Here is an 18,097-nt window from a genome sequence, read left to right on the forward strand (position 1 = left end):
CAATGGAATACTATTTAATCGAAAAAGGAAGGAAATTCTGATATATGCTCTAATATGGATGAACCTTGAGGACATTATGCAAAGTGAAATAAGGCGTCACAAAAATACAAATACTGTATCATTCCACTTATATGAGATACCTAGAGTAGTCAAATTCATAGAGGCAGAAAGTAGAGAGTAGGGCCGGGCACGGTGGCTCAAGCCTGTAATCCCAGCACTTTGGGAGGCCAAGACGGGCAGATTACGAGGTCAGGAGATCGAGACCATCCTGGCTAACCCGGTGAAACCCCGTCTCTACTAAAAAATACAAAAAACTAGCCAGGCGAGGTGGCGGGCACCTGTAGTCCCAGCTACTCGGGAGGCTGAGGCAGGAGAATCGCATAAACCCAGGAGGCAGAGCTTGCAGTGAGCTGAGATCGGGCCACTGCACTCCAGCCTGGGTGACACAGCGAGACTCTATCTCAAAAAAAAAAAAAAAGAAAGTAGAGAGTAGTTGCTGGGGGTAGGGGAAGCAGAAAAATAGGCAGTTAGTGTGTAATAGGTACAGAGTTTCAGTTTTGCAAGATGAAAAAGTTCTGGAGCTCTGTTTCACAGCAATGTGAATATACTTAAAACTATAGAACTGTAGAATTGTATACTAATAAATGGTTAAGATGATCAATTTTATACTTGTGTATGTTACAACAATTTAAAGTTTTCTTAAAATTAAAAAATAAAAAGGCAATAAAATCTAATATACCTAGTTTTGGTAATGTATAATTAAGTAGGATATTACCAGCTGGGTGTGGTAACTCACATCTGTGAGCTGAGGTGGGCAGATCGCTTGAGTCCAGGAGTTTGAGACCAGCCTGGGCAATGTGGCAAAACCCCATCTCAACAAAAAGTACAATAAATTAGCTGGACATGGTGGTGCACACCTGTAGTTCTAGCTACTCAGGAGGCTGAGGCGGCAGGATCACTTGAGCCTCAGAGGTGAAGGTTGCAATGAGCTATGCATGATGACACCACTGCACCCCAGCTTGGAAGATAAAACATATTAAGACCCTATCTCAAAAAAAAAAAAAAAGAAAAGTTACCATTGTGGGAAGCTGGAAAATGGGTACTTACCATTGTGGGAAGTTGGAGAATGGGTACTATGAATGTTGTCAGAATCAAAATAGGATCACTAATGTTAGGAAAACCCTGACAAATAGAAAAAAGGAAGGCCATGAAGAGATGTTCTCACGCTTGTATGCTTGATAACAAGTCTGCAACAAAAAGCACATCCTTGCACAAAGGCCATCTCAACCTTACATAAAAAAATTTTTCTGCAATAATATCCTGCCCAGCAACTGCCTGTCCAACCTGAAAGTAGAGTCACCCTTGTTATTCATCTGTTTAACCAAGGATAATTATTTCAAAACAATTATGAAATCCTCCTCACATTTTCCTTTAAAAACCTTTGTCTTCCTTTACTGCCCCCCTCCAAAAATATGCAAGTAATTCACTATGGCATGTGCATGACCATTTTAATGCTCTATTCCCAGATAAATTTTTTTTCAGAGAACCTCTTTCTGTTTGTTATTTAGGTTGACAGTGCACAGAATCTCCCTGTGCTGTGCTGTAGCTTCTTATGAGTGTATAATTAGTTCCAAAGTAAAAGTTCTTTAAAGTAATAAATACTCAAACATAATCACTTTCTAATTATTTTCCTACAACTTTGCTATTATCTACATTCTTGACGTTACTTCTATCTATTGTGTTTGCGTGGTGGACATACTATGTAATGGTGCACTACTGTACATCTCCTCTCAACTTCACTTTCAGTTGGCAGCTTGAAATCAGCCATAGTGGGAGTATTTACACCACAGAAATCAGTAGACACTACAAGTCTGATCTTCCTGCTACATAGCAGCCAGTTGTTAAGACTTTACCTGTGGCCCAGGTGCCCTCATGATTAAAATCAGGTTAGCACTGAAGTTCTTGCTTGTGAAGGGATGAGAAATAAGTGGGGGCTAACTGACCTTTGGCAGTTGCTTAGAAAGTTTAGAATTGAGGAATTACAATCTATAGATTCGATGTCAATCGAAATCCAAGCAAGTTATTTTGTGGTTATCGACAAACTGATACTTACATTTATATGGAGACAAGAAAGACCCAGAATAGCCAACATGATATTGAAGGAGAAGAAAAGTCAATAGGCTAACATTATCCAACTTCATTCAGGATTTATTATAAAGCTACATTAGTCAAGATAGTGTGCTACTGGAGAAAGAATAGACAGATCCATGGAATGGAGTGGAGAACCCAAAAAAAGATTCACATAAATATAGTCAGCTAGTATTTTTTTCTTTGCTCACCTCTTCTACCTCCTCAACTGATCTTTGACAAAGAAGCAAAGGCAATACAATAGAGAAAAGAAATTCTTTTCAACAAATGGTGCTGTAACAACTGGACATCCACATGCCAAAAAAAAAAAAAAAAGCGTTTACACGCAGGCCTTTCATCACTCACAAAAATTAATTCAAATTGGATTGCAGACGAAAATGTAAAACACAAAACTATAAAACCTCTGGAATATAACACAAGAGAAAATCTAGAAGACCTTGGGTTTGGTAATGACATTTTAGCTACAACATCAAAGGTACAATCCTTGAAAGAAATAATTGATAAGTTGGATTTCATTAAAATTAAAAATTTCTACTCTGTGAAAGGCACTGTCAAGAGAATAAAATGACAAACCACAGACTGACTGGGAAAAAATATTTGCAAAAGACATATCCGACAAGGGATTGTTATCCAGAATATACAAAGAACTCCTAAAACTCAACAAGAAAACAAACAACCCAATTAAAAAATAGGAAAAAGGGCCAGGTGCGGTGGCTCCCACCTGTAATCCCAGCACTTTGGGAGGCCGAGATGGGCGGATCACCTGAGGTCAGGAGTTCAAGACCAGACTGGCCAACATGGTGAAAACTGTCTCTACTAAAAATACAAAAATTAGCCAGGCGTAGTGGTGCACGCCTGTAATCCCAGCCACTCGGGAGGCTGAGGCAGGAGAATCGCTTGAACCCAGGAGTCATAGGTTGCAGTAAGCTGAGATCATGCCACTGCACTCCAGCTTGGGCAACAGAGCAAGATTCCAACTCCAAAAAAAAAAAAAAGAAAGAAAAAAAGAAAATGAGCAAAAGGGCTAGGCGCAGTGGCTCATGCCTGTAATCCCAGCACTTTGGGAGGACAAGATGGGCGGATCACCTGAGATCAGGAGTTCGAGACTAGCCTGGCCAACATGGTGAAACCCTGTCTCTACTAAAAATACAAAATTTAGCTGGTCGTGGTGGCAGGCGCCTGTAACCCCAGCTACTCAGGAGGCTGAGGCAGGAGAAACGCTTGAACCTGGGAGGTCAAGGTTGCAGTGAGCCGAGATTGCACCACTGCATTCCAGGCTTGGTAACAGAGGGACACTCTGTCTCAAAACAAACAAAAAAAAAAGCCACTAAGTATGAGAATGGCCAAAAATCAAAACACCAACACCACCAAATGCTGGTGAGGATAAGGAGCATCAGGAACTCTCATTCATTGCTGCTGAGAATACAAAATGGTACAGCCCCTCTGGAGGACAACTTGGCAGTTTCTTACAAAACTAAACCTACTCTTACAAAAAACAATGCAGCAATCATGCTCCTAGGTGCTTACCTAAATGAGTAGAAAACTTATGCCCACAGAAAAACCTGCACATGGATTTTTATAGTAACTTTATTCATAACTGCCAAAACCTGGAAGCAAACCAAGATGTCCTTCATTAGGTGAATGAATAAATAAAATGTGATACATCCAGACAAAGGAATATTATTCAGTGCTAAAAAGAAATGAGCATCAAAATACAAAAAGACCTGGAAGAACTTTAAATGCATATTGCTAAGCGAAAGAAGCCAACTGAAAAGGGTATATCATTTATGACTCCAATTACTTGACATTCTGGAAAAGGCAAAACTATGTATGGAGACAGTAAAAAGATCAGTGGTTGCCAAGAGTTAGTAGGGAGGAAGGAATGAAAAAGTAGAGTCTAGAGGATTTTCAGGACAGTGAAACTGTTCTGTATGATACATGTTCTGTATATAACATGTCATTATATTTTGTCAAAACCCATACAACACCAAGAGTAAACTGTAACATAAAACTATGGACTTTGGGTGGTAATGATGTGTCAATGTAGCTTCCTGGATTATAAGAAAGTACCAATTAGGTGCAGAATGTTGATAGTAGTGGAGGATGTACATCGCGTCCAGGAGAGGTATGTAGGAACTGTCTGTACTTTCCAGTCAATTTTGCTGTGAATCTAAAACTGCTCTAAAAAATAAAGGGTATTTTTTAAAAATTCATATAGAAATGTAAGTCAAGTAATCTTTAAAAAGAACAACGTTGGAGGACTCACACTTCTCAGTTTCAAAACTTAAAACAAGACTACAGGAATTACGACACTGCAGTATGGACATAAATATAAACACATAGGTCAGTAAGATAGAATGGAGAGTCCAGAATTAAAGCCTCGCATTTATAAAGTCAACTGATTTTTGACAAGGGTGCCAAGACAATAGGGAAAGAATAGTCTTTTCAAATGATACTGAAACAACTGGACAGCCACATACAAAACAATGAAGTTGAACCTCATGCCACATACAGAGACTTAACTCACAGTGGATCAAAGATACACATTTAAGACTTAAAATTATAAAAGGTTTTGAAGAAAATATAGGTATAAAACTCTGTGATCTTAAACTCTGTGATTAAGCAATGGTTTCTTAGATATGATACCAAAAGCTGGTGAGATTATAAAGTGGCTCAACCACTTTGGAAAAGTTTAGCAGTTCCTCAAAATGTTAAACGCAGAGTAACCATGACCAATTGAGTAACCATACAAGCAAGTCCACTCCTAGGCATACAACTAAGAGAAATGAAAACATGTATCCACACAAAAAATTGCCCACAAATGTTCATAGCATCATACATACATAATAGCCGAATGTGGAAACAACCCAAAACTTCCTCGACTGCTGAATAGATAAACAAAATGTGGCATATCTAAACAAAAGAAAATTATTTAGGAAGAAAAAAGAGTGAAGTTACTGATACCACATTATGGATGCTAAATGAAAGAAGCCAGTCATAAAAGACCACATATCCTGCATTACTCCATTTATATAAAATGTTCAGGATAGGCAAATCCATAAAAACAGAACCATCATTCTCAGCAAACTAACACAGGAACAGAAAACCAAACACCACATGTTCTCACTGATAAGTGGGAGTTGAACAAAGAAAACATATGGGCACAGGGAGGGGAACATTACACACTGGGTTGGGGGCAAGGGGATGGATAGCATTAGGAGAAATACCTAATGTAGATAATGGGTTGATGGATGCGGAATCACCATGGCACATTATACCTATGTAACAAACCTGCACGTTCTGCACATGTATCCCAGAACTTAAAGTATAATAAAAAATTGTTTAAAAACAGAAAATAGATTAGTGATTGCCTAGGGCTGGGTATAGGTGGGTTTGAGAGTAAATGGGGAGTGACTGTCTATGGGTAAGTTGCAGAAATCTTTAAACTTCATTTTATCCCTAAATACTCAGTCATGCATCCTCTAAGAATAAAGACATTCTCCTATAAAACCACAACCAATTATTTACCCAGGAAAATTAACAAATCAATAATGTCATCTAATATACAGTTTATATTCAAGTCTTCCTCACTGTCCCAGAAATGCCTTTTATTAGCTTGTATAGCTGTTTTTTAATCCAAGATTTGATCAGTATTAGTACGTTGCATTACATTAAGTCTCTTTTGCCTCTTTTAATCTAGAACAGTTCTCATACCTTTTGGTGGTAGTGTTTGTTGTTTATGAGGTTAGTATTGGCGGTGATACTGATATTTCTTATGATATTGACTTTTTGTTTTAACAGTTCAGCCCAATGTTCTTATAAAATGCCCCACATTCTGGATTTGAGGGTTTATTAATGGCTGATTGTTTCCTCATTAGTAGATTCAGATTAAACATTCCTGGCAAGAATAATACCTAGATAATGTTGTGTATTTTATTTTAACACCATTACTGATGCTATTTTTGTTAACATGTTTAATATGCTATCAGACCTCTTCATCATAAATGAAGTATATCTTTCCCCTTTGCAATTAATAAATTACTTGGAAGTGACACTTTGAGACCATGTCCCCCAAATTTTTCACCCGATGGTATCAGCATGCATTGATAATCCTTGCCTGAATCAATTTTTATTTGTGAGTTGAAAAATAGTTATTTTTGCAAATCAAAACCACAGTGAGATACTATCTCACACCAGTTAGAATGGCGATCATTAAAAAGTCAGGAAAAAACAGACGCTGGAGAGGATGTGGAGAAATAGTAATGCTTTTACAGTGTTGGTGGGAGTGTAAATTAGTTCAACCTCCATTGGAGGACAGTGTGGCAATTCCTCAAGGATCTAGAACTAGAAATACCATTTGACCCAGAGATCCCATTACTGGGTATATACCCAAAGGATTATAAATCATGCTACTATAAAGACACATACACACATATGTTTACTGTGGCACTATTCACAATAGCAAAGACTTGGAACCAACCCAAATGTCCACCAATGATAGACTGGATAAAGAAAACGTGGCACATATACACCATGGAATACTATGCAGCCATAAAAAAAGAATAGGTGCATGTCCTTTGCAGGGACATGGATGAAGCTGGAAACCATCATTCTCAGCCAACTACCACGAGGACAGAAAACCAAACACCGCATGTTCTCACTCACAGGTGGGAGTTGAACAATGAGAACACATGGACAGAGGGCGGGGAACATCACACACCAGGGCCTGTCAGGGGGTGGGGAACTGGGGGAGGGATAGCATTAGGAGAAATACCTAATGTAAACGATGAGTTGATGGGCGCAGCACACCAACATGGCACATGTATACATATGTAACAAACCTACACGTTGTGCACATGTACCCTAGGACTTAAAGTATAATTTAAAAAAAGAAAGAAAAGAAAAATAGTTATTTTTTTTCTTTTGATCATTTCTTCTATGTTTACTAGTTGGAACTTTATTTTTAAAAAAAAAAAATTTCTTTCATATCAATATAGATTTATAGATTTAATTCTTCCTGTATTATGACCATTATTAATTTATTTCTCTTTTTGAGACAAGGTCTCACTCTGTCACCCAGGCTGGAGGGCAGTGATCTGATTTTGGCTGACTGCAACCTCCGCCTCTTGAGCTCAAGCCATCCTCTGGCCTCAGTCCCCCAAGTAGCTGGGATTACAGGCACATGCCAGCATGCCTGGCTAATTTTTGTATTTTTAGTAGAGACAGGGTTTCACCATGTTACCCAGGCTGGTGTCAAACTCCTGAGGTCAAACAATCCACCTGCTTCAGCTTTCCAAAGTGCTGGGATTAAAAGCCACCGTGCCCAGGCCATTATTAATCATTACTGTGCTCATGTTGTCCCAAATTTGGCCAAAGGGAACTCTTTCAGCCTAACTGCTGCGTCTTTTTGACATAACCTCTCAGTCTTTGAGCACTTCCACTTCCCAGGCTACAACCACAGCAAGATGCTCCATACTCACCTTGAACTTTCCCTGCCCCACACCTGGATCAGCCATTTCTTTCACGGAAACCTGATGCCTTCTAGTAGAGAATGATATTTAAAAAACAAGAGCTGAGTGTTGTGTAGCGTTTACTGTGACTAGGCCTTGACAGTAAAGAGAGCTAGATTTTCTTTTTTCAAAAAAAGTCATCAGTATAGACATACTTCTCAGCTTTACAGGGGTTCTTTATCAACTTTTCCATTCCATGTGTTTATCTCTCTTCTTCCATAATGAAAACCTTGATTCCCATTCAAACCAATATCTTTACTCATTTGGAATATCTACTATACAGACAAAAAATAATTTCACCATTATAACAACAACAGGGTTATGAGATAAAATTCAAAATTTCTTTTCATTTGTTCTTTGTCCTTAGAATTTGTCCTAGTAAGGATATAGGGTCAGTGTGCTGTGTTCAAAAGAAACTTGAATTATGTTTTCTGTGTGTTTATTTTTTTAATATTTATACACTGTTTACTTCATTTGGTTCTCTTCATGTTTGATTTTAGGGTATGCTTTTCTTTTTTATTTACTTTTAGATTATTAACTCCTGGGTGTTTACAGTCTTTCTTCTTCCCTATCCATAATAGAAGGGTCGAGCATGGTGGCTCACGCCTGTAATCCCAGCATTTTGGGAGGCCGAGGCAAGCAGATCACTTGAGGTCAGGAGTTCGAGACCAGCCTGGCCAACATGGTGAAACCCTGTATCTACTAAAAATACAAAAATTAGCCAGGCATTGTGGCACACGCCTGTAATCCCAGCTACTCAGGAGGCTGAGGCACAATAATTGCTTGAACCTGAGAGGCAGAGGCTACAGTGAGCCGAGATCACGCCACTGCATTCCAGCCTGGGCGACAGAGTGAGACTCTGTCTCAATAATAATAATAATAATAATAATAAGAGAAGGTGCTAGTTTTGCCTGGCAATTTTTGTTTTCAGAGCTAAGGATGGTCCCAATGTGCCATTTAGGATCTCTTGGGATCTCCTAATATACAATTATAAAGAAAGAGGGAGAGAAATAAATGCAAGAGGTGCATGGAAGGAAGTTAATCAGGTATGAAAGAGTTCCCTTTCCATTTAAAGAGAGAGGCACAGGCATAGCTGTAGTACATAAGAGAGATAATTGAGAAAGGGTCTTCAAGCAACCAAAAATAGCTTCCACACAAGATAAAAGGCCACTTCAGCTGAAAAGGGAGGCTCAGTAGGTTGGGAGTTTGAGGTAGTCTGAGTCAGCCAAATTCTCCAACTTAGCTCATTCTAAATATTTAGATACCGCTCTTTCCTGATCAACATCCTGGCTTCCTCATAAGAGACTATATATACATCCATGAATTAAACCAATACAATTTGGCAACCCTGAGGATCAAACACTGTGTCTGGCCTAAAATTGTTTCAGTTCCTCAGCTGCAAGAGTTTGTCTTGCAAAATCTCTTACAGATTTTTGTAGCAGAGCCACAGAAGTTCCCTGGGTTTCTCTGATAACTTGAGCTAATAATTTAGAAATCTTGGCTTTTTTTTTTTCACCCCTAGGCTGGAGTACAATGGCCCCAAGTCAGCTGACTGCAACCTCTGCCTCTCAAGTTCAAGTGATTCTCGTGCCTCAGCCTCCTGAGTGGCTGGGACTACAGGCACACACTACCATACCTGGCTAATTTTTGTATTTTCAGTAGAGATGGGGTTTCACTATATTGACCAGGCTGTCTCAAATTCTTGACCTCAAATGATCCACCCACCTCAGTCTCCCAAAGTGGTGGGATTACAGGCATGAGACACTGCACCCAGCCTTGTTATTATTTTTTAAGATGTTCAGCAATATTAGAAGCAGTCGCAACACCTGCACAATCCTCAGATTCCATGCCTACCCTTTATATGATCCTATGGCAACAGGATTTGGAAACCCAAAGCCTTGCCTTCAACTGGCATGTCACTGCAGGTGATCATACAAATGATTTAATTAGCTATTTTGAGCCAAGCGTAGTGGCATGGGCCTATCATCCCAACTACTTGGGAGGCTGAGTTGGAAGGGCCACTTGAGCCTAGGAGTTCAAGGTTGCAGTGAGCTATAATCTCCACTGCACTCCAACCTGGGTAACAGAGAGAGGCCTTGTCTTAAAAAAAAAAGCAAAAAACAAAAAAACTATTTTGCTACTATTTGCCACGGGCTGTGAAAATCCAGTTCATTAATGTTAACTGGGTTTTCCTTGCCTCCATCCCAAATCAGGCTAATTAACCAACCCCAAGCTCTCCACCTACCCGTTCCCTATTGCCTGCGATCACTCTTGCTAAGAATTTCTCCATCAGCTAATTTCTTGAAACTAATGAATGGCTCACAGATAAACTGGGAAAATAGGCAGGAATAAAGAGAAGCTACGCAGGTAACTCCACAAACAAAAATGGAACCAGGGGCCAGGCATGGTGGCTCATGCCTGTAATCCCAGCATTTTGGGAGGCTGACGCGGGCAGATCACATGAGATCAGGAGCTTGAGACCAGTGTGACCAACATGGAGAAACCCCATCTCTACTAAAAATACAAAATTAGCCAGGCATGGTGGCACATGCCTGTAATCCCAGCTATTCGGGAGGTTGAGGTAGGAGAATCATTTGAACCTGGGAGGCGGAAGTTGCGGTGAGCCCATATCACACCATTGCACTACAGCATGAGCAACAAGAGTGAAACTCTGTCTCAAAAAAAAAAATTAAAAAATAGAACCAGAGAGCCAGTCTATTGGCACGCTGCTACCACTGCCACTGAACACAGGAACTGCAGTTTGCACTGTTGTCATCCCTTGTATTCAACATTGGATCCAAGGGTTGGCAACACAGACACTATTGTGCTTGCCAACTTGATGCTGCTGCCACTGACACCAGAAAGAAATCTCCACTGTCTTTGTTTCTTTGTGTCATTAGTTTCAAATTCAAAATCCCAGACGAGTGCATCTGATCGGCAGAGCCTAAGTCAAGAGCCTACATCCCAGCTGGCAAAGGAGCTAGAATACTAGGTGTCTGTTCATTTCAGCTTCTCTTTTGGGAGGCAAGGAATTCCTCAAATAGGAAAGGAGTTCAAAAGCTGGATGTTGATAGTTACGAATGTCCATTACACATATGCTCTGTGCAAATTCCACAAGATGTAACATGTACACAGAGTTGTTTTTAGCAATACTTTCTTTTTTGAGACAGGGTCTAGCTCTGTCACAGGCTGGAGTCCAGTGGTGCCAACTCAGCTCGCTGCAACCTCTGCCCCCAGGTTCAAGACATTCTCCTGCCTCAGCCTCCAGAGTAGCTGGGATTACAGGCACGCGCCTCCATGCCCAGCTAATTTTTGTATTTTTAGTAGAGACGGGGTTTCACCATGTTGGCCAGGCTGGTCTCGATCTCCTGACCTTGTGATCTGCCCACCTCGGCCTCCCAAAGTGCTGGGATTACAGGTGTGAGCCACCGTGCACGGCCAGCAATGCTATTTTTAATACATATAACACAGTGCCTGTCTCATAGCGAGCATTAAACAAATAGCAACTCTTACTAAATACTAACGCTTACTAATGTTATCATAATACTTTCATAATTACTATCATAATACTATCATAATCATGGTCATCATTAGTATAAAACATCAACCTACAGGGATCAATGAACAAGGATTAAATAAGGTAACAAAAGTCTCAGGTAAACTGTAGAGACCAATAACAAAGAGGACTAGATGGCCCCTCCAGATCCCATGGCACTATACAAGACCCTCCAGAAATTAAGTACGACCCCAGGGATGGGAGGGGGAAAACTCCAAATTGACTAAAAGTAAGTATCTTTCACCATAATGGATCAGAGACTCAAAACAGAAAAGTTGTTACAGAAAAACAAAGAGGTATATTTATTACACACTTGAATGGCAGGCTGATATCTGTAACCACTATACCAATTTTCAGTTGTACTGTACTGGTCAAGCAGGATGCCTGTTGGACCCTTTCAGGAAAGCTTCAGAGGACTTGCCACATGCCCTGTCCCTTTATATAAGTCTTTTTTTTTTTTTTTTTTGAGACAGAGTCTCGCTCTGTCCCCCACGCTGGAGTGCAGTGGCACAATCTCAGCTCTCTGCAACCTCTGCCTCCTGGGTTCAAGTGATTCTCCCGCCTCAGCCTCCAAAGTAGCTGGGATTACAGGCACCCACCGTCATGCCTGGCAAATTTTTTTTTTCTTTTTCTTTTTTTTTTTTTTTAGAGACAGGGTTTCACAATGTTGGCCGGGTTGGCCAGGCTGGTCTTGAACTCCTGACCTCAGGTGATCCACCTGCCTCGGCCCTCCCAAAGTGCTGGGATTACAGGCATGAGCCACCATGCCCAGTCCCTTTCTATAAGCCTTTAAGAGGTCTGTACACACTGGCCACCATACCAGATTGCCTCACCTCAGTGAACACTGATCAGTCATTAGCGGGCTATCTGTAGCTTATGAGGTGATCTGGCCTCTGAGGTTTATGCCTCAGGAGCCCCTGTCCTCTCTTAGAAAGTATGAATTCAAGTCACACAAAGACACGGAAACAATTAGTCTTAATGGCAAGAGAGAAAGTAGCTGAGTCAACAGCATAATGGTGGTAGGGTAGACTCTTTAATGGCTCTATCTTCCTCCCATCCTAGTATGCACGCCCCTTTGCAATGTGAGGCTTCTCCTTCTCACGTGCAGACATGAGGTCTATTTCTCAAAACCTTTCCACCTAGGCTGGCCTTTTAACTTGCTGTGACCAACAGAATGTGGTGGAAGTGATGTTATGCAAGTTCTGAAGCCTAGGCCTCAAGAGATATTCAGCATTTGTTTGACCTCTTGGATTGCTGCTCTGAGAACAGTAATCTGTGTAGAAGCTCAAGGTGAAAGACAACCTGGAAAGAAACCAAACTGAGACAGAATAGGGAAAGGGTTTGACTTTAGCTCACCCCAAGAGCATTCTTTCATGATTCCCACTGATCACAAAATCTGCACCACTACTTCAGTGACACCATTTCCGCTAATAGTCATATACAGAAAATAGCCAGTCTATATTGTTCTTTTGTGCACTCCTAATGTTTAACCGCGCCTTTTACTTAAAGAACTCCAGAAACTGGTTTAGATCTAAAATCGAACAAAGGTTGCAGAGTGTCTCACCTGGTAAAGGAATGTTGAACAATAATTGATCTACAGCCTTGTTGCCGCTGGCCAGACCATGAGGTGGCCCATTACTCAATATAAGCATTGCAGCCAGATATGGGAACCAGCATACCCTGCCCCTATATGTTCTGCCCAGTCCAGCCTGCATACCCTACCCCTGATGTCAATTCCCACACTTTGCCTGATAAAAAAAATCCCTACAGGCTTTTTTCAGAATGGGCTAGAGGATCCTTGTGCCTCTGTTGTGTCCCTTGTTTTCTTTCTTTTTTCTTTCAGACGGAGTTTCGCTCTTGTTCCCTGGGCTGGAGTGCAATGGCATGATCTTGGCTCACCACAACCTCCACCTTCTGGGTTCAAGCGATTCCCCTGCCTCAGCCTCCCGAGTAGCTGGGAAGCTGAGATTACAGGCATGTGCCACCATGCCATGCTAATTTTGTATTTTTAATAGGGGCTTCTCCATTTTGGTCAGGCTGGTCTTGACCTCCCAACCTCAGGTGATCCACCTGCCTCAGCCTCCCAAAGTGCTGGAATTACAGGCGTGAGTCACAGCACCCAGCCTTTCCCTTGTTTTCAAGCACAAACTCAGAAATAAAAGGCTTGTCTGGGAAATCTGCTTGTCCCCCTGTTAATTTCCATTGCATGGGGAGCCAAAGAGCCTGTGGTGTGTAACTAAACCATGCCAACTGTCCCAGCTAAATCCATCTCCCTGCAACCCCCTAGGTGAATGTAGCTATATGAGTGAGCCCAGGTGAAATAAGTAGAACTGCCCAAACAACCCACAAAATCATAAGGAATAATAAATTGTAATGAATTTAAACTAAGTTTGAGATTATTACCGTAACCTCAATGTAAGGAAACAAGAGACCAAGGGGCCCTAGAGACAGGACTCCAGAAACCCCAGCTGACTGCAGGTACTAACCATGATACATCTGAGTGGGGTCATCTTGGACTTTCTAACCCTCAACAGAACACAGCAGCATGAATAAGATCAGGTAAAACTGTTGTGGGAAGTCAGGGAACCCAAACAGAGGGACCGGCTGAAGCCATGGCAGACGAACAGAAATTGTGAAGATTTCATGGACATTTATTAGTTCCCCAAATTAATACTTTCATAATTTCTTACACCTGTCTTTACTGCAATCTCTGAAAATAAATTATGAAGATTTCATGGACACATATCACTTCCCCAATCAATACCCTTGTGATTTCCTATGCCTGTCTTTACTTTAATCACTTAATCCCGTCATCTTCGTAAGCTGAGGAGGATGTATGTCACCTCAGGACCCTGTGATGATTGCGTTAACTGCACAGATTGTTTGTAGAGCATGTGTGTTTGAACAATATGAAATCTGGGCACCTTGAAAAAAGAACAGGATAACAGCAATGTTCAGGGAACAAGGGAGCTAACCTTAAACTCTGACTGCAAGTTAGCTGGGCAGAACAGAGCCATATTTCTCTTCTTTCAAAAGCAAATAGGAGAACTATCACTGAATTATTTTTCTCAGCAAGAAACATCCCTGAGAAAGAGAATGTGCCCCTGAGGGCAGGGCTCTAAAATGGCCGCTTTGGGGGGGGTGGCTGTCTTTTACAGTCGTAGACAAAGGGATGAAATAAGCCCCAGTCTCCTGTAGTGCTCCCAGGCTTATTAGGACAAGGAAATTCCCACCTAATAAATTTTGGTCAGACCGGTTGTCTGCTCTCAAACCCTATCTCCTGATAAGATGTTATCAATGACAATGCATGCCCGAAACTTCATTAGCAATTTTAATTTCGCCCCATCCTGTGGTCCTGTGATCTCACCCTGCCTCCATTTGCTTTGTGATATTTTATTACCTTGTGAAGCATGTGATCTCTGTGACCCACACCCTATCTGTACACTCACTCCCCTTGTTGAAAATCGCTAATAAAAACTTGCTGGTTTTATGGCTCAGGCAGTATCACGGAACCTGCTGACATGTGATGTCTCCCTTAGACACCCAGCTTTAAAATATCTCTCTTTTGTACTCTTTCCCTTTATTGCTCAGACCAGCCAATGCATAGGGAAATAGAAAAGAACCCACGTTGAATATTGGAGGTGAATCTCCCCTGATATCTGGTAGCAGAGGATGGTTGAGGAGGTATTAAGATGGCAAGTACCAAGGCCCAATCACCCCCAAACAGTGACGGGAATATAATTCCCTATTGAGACCAGTTCCCAGAATGTTGTACCAACAAGATCCCATACCTTTACACATACAGTTCCTTTTTTAGGAAACCAAGGACAGTATTTTTCCACCACCCAGGATAGAGTGACCATATTTTCCATGGTTACTCGGACTCTTCCCTGTTTTAACAGGTCTACATCTAAGGTTCCTTTTTCAGGAAACCAAGGACAGAATTTTACCACTGCCCTGAATAGAGTGACCATATTTTCCATGGGCACTCAAACCATTCCCTGTTTTAACTGGAGTTTAATATAGAGGAGATAAGTATAATTTTTATACTCCATGTGACCCATAGTTAACCCGGACCATACACAGACTACTCACCAGTCATCAGGGAGTCAAACATGCGTATCTGTGGACCAAACCGATGACATTTCTCTGCACCTACCAAAGGGAGTCGGGTTCCCACATGCACTTAGGAAAAAAGAAAGACCACGTGGGCACCAGATATCGGGGAAAACCCCACCCCTGATATTCAACATGGGTTCTTTTCTATTTCTCCAAGCGTTGGCTAGTCTGAGAAATAAAGGGAAAGAGTACAAAAGAGAGAGATTTTAATCGATATAAAACAGCACAGAAACCACCCAGTCAGTCCATAGAATCTTGAGGTATAATAAATAGCGACTTCTCTCTCTCACTCCCATATTTTGTCCATTGGCAAATCGTGCCAGCTCTATTTTCAAAATACATGCTGAATTGGATCACTACTCATCAGCTGTAACACTACCTACCAGACCAAGCCATCATTTATAACGTGGGTTATAAAATGGCCTCATAACAAGTCTTTTTGAAATGATTAAAACATTTTCTATCTTGATTGTGTCAAATTCATCAAGCTGTACACTTTTTATGGGTAGATTTTATTGTATTAATAACTTATACTTCAAAAGTCCTGACTTTTAAAAAAGTAACATGAAGCCACTCAAGCTTTCAGGTTATTTTCAAAGCACAATAAATCCATGTTAAACCAACTGCATATTTTTTAGGACAAGTGCAAAATAAACTTTGATATGAAATAAAGGGGCAAAACCAGCTATAGACACATCAAATTTTACTCTAAGCAAATGCATGTACAAGTCACACTCTTTCTGAGAAGCTTATAGAACATAATTATAATAAACATAGGGAGAAAACTTAAGCTGTGTTATAAGCAGAAATCTCTTTATTAAATGGTCCTGTATATCCTAGGAAGCAATTCAAGGAGCAGCTACTATCATCAGCCAGTGCTCTCAGTTTGCTTTACAGTTGAATGAAAAGGCTGATATGCAGACTTTGAATGAGCTGTTGACATATATGCAATACATATTTGAAAGAGAAGGACTTAACCAACTTTTGTTCTCTTTAACTAAAATCTGTGCCATAAGAAAAGAGCTTTTGACCCAGCATGGTGGTTCACACCTGTAATCACAGCACTTTGGAAGGCTGATGGGAGAGGATCACTTGAATCCAGTAGTTGGAGACCAGCCTGAACAACAAAGCAAAACCCCATCTCCATAAAAAATAGAAAAACAGCCAAGTGCAGCTACTCAGGAGGCTGAAGTAGGAGGATTACTTGAGCCCACGAGGTCAAGGCTGCAGTGAAAGGTCATTGTGCCATTGCACTCCAGCCTGGGTAACAAAGTGAGACCATACCTCAAAAAAAAATGAGAAAGAGTGAGGAAGGCTTTTGAAAATTTACTTATTATTTTGTAAGCCATAATGTAAATAGAAAAAAGAAATGTAATCAGTATGATAAAGCACCAGAAATGAGTGTAGCAAAGAAGGAGCTTTGCTTGGAATTACAGTTGCACTCACTATTCACAGAAAATAGGGGGTGGTCAACAAAATGCCTCCTGGTCTTGACTCAGTGTTGGAAAAAAGAGTGAATATAGCCAAACTGCAACTACCTAATCAGTCCTTTCAGCACCGTGGCAAGGTCTAAGAATGCCTGGCTGATTTTCCACAGTCATGAACACTGGCTATCAGTGATGGGGGATATACTGTGACCTACCTGTCAGTATCAACTCTAGATTTATTCCTTTCTAGTTTAATTCTGGACGGCAAGATACCCAGCCTGTCTTATCTCTTGGGGTGATCAATAATACATAAGCAGAAGGTCTTGAAGGACCTCCGTAAAAGCTCTTTTTAAAAGGGACAAAATGCTGACATGACTTTTTGCCATTTTCCTTCCCTCTCTCTCTTTTTGATGGGGGAATCTGATAGCTGGAGCTGCATCAATCCATGCATCATGAAGTGACCTTGAGGACATAAAAGATGGTAGAGAAGAAAGATAGGAGCCCGAATTCTTGCTGATGTCACAAAGGTGATAAAGGAGCCCTGGATTGCCACCTTAGGGGGTTCTATAACTTGAAAGAAAAAAATAAGCCTTTATTATGCCATTTAAATCTGGGTTTTTTGTTTTGTTTTTATTATGTAGGCTAATTCTAACCTACATACATGAAAAATATGTTTTGTTTGTTTGTTTGTTTGGTAGACAGGGTCTCGCTCTGTCAAGCAGGTTGGAGTGCAGTGGCATGATCTTGGCTCAGTGCAACCTCTGCCTCCCAGGCTAAAGCAATCCTCCCACCTAAGTCTCCCAGCACCTCAGCCTCCCAAGCAGCTGGAACTACAGGCACACGCCACCACACAAGCTAATTTTTTTTTTTTTCTATTTTTTTGTAGAGATGAGGTTTCATCATGTTGCCCAGGCTGGTCTTAAACTCCTGGACTCAAGTGATCCTCCCACCTTGGTCTCCCAAAGTGTTGAGATTACAGGCATGAGCCACCACACCCAGCAAGAATACACATATTTTAAAATAAAGATTAAAGAGCACTTTGATTTTCTCAGTGGCTTACTCAAGGAAATTATTTCAATGATAAACTAAGTTCCTCAAATGACCTGAACTTATCACTTCAGTTCTAAAATATAACATTTAATATTAAAGATAAGAGTCATTTCTCACATAGCCTTCTCAGATCAGTTCAATCAAGATGTGGTACTGGCTGGATGCATGGCCCATGCCTGTAATCCCAGCACTTTGGGAGGCTAAGGTGAGCAGATCACCTGAGGTCAGGAATTTGAGACTAGCCTGGCCAACATGGTGAAACACTTTCTCTACTAAAAATGAAAAAA

The sequence above is a fragment of the Colobus angolensis genome, unplaced genomic scaffold (genome assembly GCF_000951035.1).
Source record: "Colobus angolensis palliatus isolate OR3802 unplaced genomic scaffold, Cang.pa_1.0 Scaffold206, whole genome shotgun sequence".
In the NCBI taxonomy this organism is placed as follows: Eukaryota; Metazoa; Chordata; class Mammalia; order Primates; family Cercopithecidae; genus Colobus; species Colobus angolensis.